Source organism: Cyprinodon variegatus, unplaced genomic scaffold, assembly GCF_000732505.1.
Source record: "Cyprinodon variegatus isolate N-32 unplaced genomic scaffold, C_variegatus-1.0 Scaffold255, whole genome shotgun sequence".
In the NCBI taxonomy this organism is placed as follows: domain Eukaryota; kingdom Metazoa; phylum Chordata; class Actinopteri; order Cyprinodontiformes; family Cyprinodontidae; genus Cyprinodon; species Cyprinodon variegatus.
In genome coordinates this window covers 826123-827668 of record NW_015150708.1, presented here as the reverse complement: position 1 = coordinate 827668, position 1546 = coordinate 826123, and positions in this window count along the sequence as shown.

Below are 1546 nucleotides of genomic sequence, written 5' to 3'. Positions count from 1 at the left end.
TCCCATGTACACATATAGAAACATGGGTTGCAAACAGTTACATTTACTTGCATTATTTCCTGGACAAAAATGTACTTTCATAAGAACATTTACAGCATCCTACTTTTAATGCATTGTGCAATATAACTACAAAGTATTGCTACTGTTTATGGAGTCACAGCTTTGCTTGATCTACCCTCTGTCAATAACTTAAGAATAACCATTTTGACCTAAAATACACAAGACACAGACACATAGTTTCACTTGAGTTCGTTTTATTATTTTGTCGTTTTGATATTTCCTATATCTGAGGAGCCTTCTGTGACATGTGGAGGTCAAAAGGTCTTTGGAGTTGCTGTAAGTATGGGTTTCATAAGTTTTACTGTAAGAAAAAATGGAGAACAACTTCTTCTAAGTGTTTTTAGTTTGATAATCTTTTTATTGTATTTAAAAACAGGCCACATGGTTAGGTTAAGTGCCTGACAGTAAGGCAGGTACTTACGTAGATTTAACTTGAATACAAGAGCAGCTGAAAGGACACAAACATTGCTATTTAAAAACATATGCTTTTTTCACTGAATTCTGAGCACGTAAAAAGTTGGCTTATTCCGTCATTTTCCACCAATGTGTTACTGGCCCTCCCTAACAACTCACATCTTTGTCAGTGAAGCTGAGTGCTCTCACATCTCTTCCTTTATGGTGCCCATCTACATTAAGATTCATAATTCTGAGATTGAAATTAGAATTCTGAGATTAAAATAAGAATTCTGATTGTTTTCTCACATTATACTGAAACTAAATTTAAAAATAAGTTACATTTTTATTTTTTTCAGTGGCCCTAATCGTCTTCCGTAGAAATGCATGTACAATTCTCTTTGATTGTTTTGTTCTTTGTAAGGTTCGCATAAAAAAATTAAATAAAACAGGGGTGATAGCGCCCCCTGTGGTGACATGAGACCTTTACCGCAGGTGTCTGACGGACCCACTAATCTGCTCCTCCTACAAACACCTGGCGCCGAAGGCTACAAAAAATCTCGACCGCAGAAATTAAAGCATTGTTTAACATTAAATCATTGGTGTGAAACCTGGTAAGCCATTAATATAATCTTTACTTCCTCAGAATCCGTGTATTTTTAAAGTGTTTACCGTTGAAGGGTGATTTGTGCATAGCTAATTTAGCAAAACACGTTTTTGAAGTATACTAAAACGGTTTCAGTGAGATGTTTTCTTTGTTTGTGTATATCTAAACCAAAATACAATATAAACTAAAATTAAATAAATTTTAACTTTACCGAATTGTTTTTATTTTTTCAAATTGTTTCCCTAGCATAGTTAGCTAGCAGCTTAGCTTCTGCTTCACCCGTTATGCTGACCGCTGTGAGCCGCGTGCTGGCCAAGCTGGTTTCTCCATTATGGAGAACAGCTGATGAAGATGAAGACATCTTTACAAAAAGCCCAGGTAAATGCATGTACTTTACAAGTATGTAGCTCATAACCATAGTAGCATGTAGGGACTTTTTTGCTTGTGTGTGGAAAAATGTTATTTGTGGGTATGTACATATATATA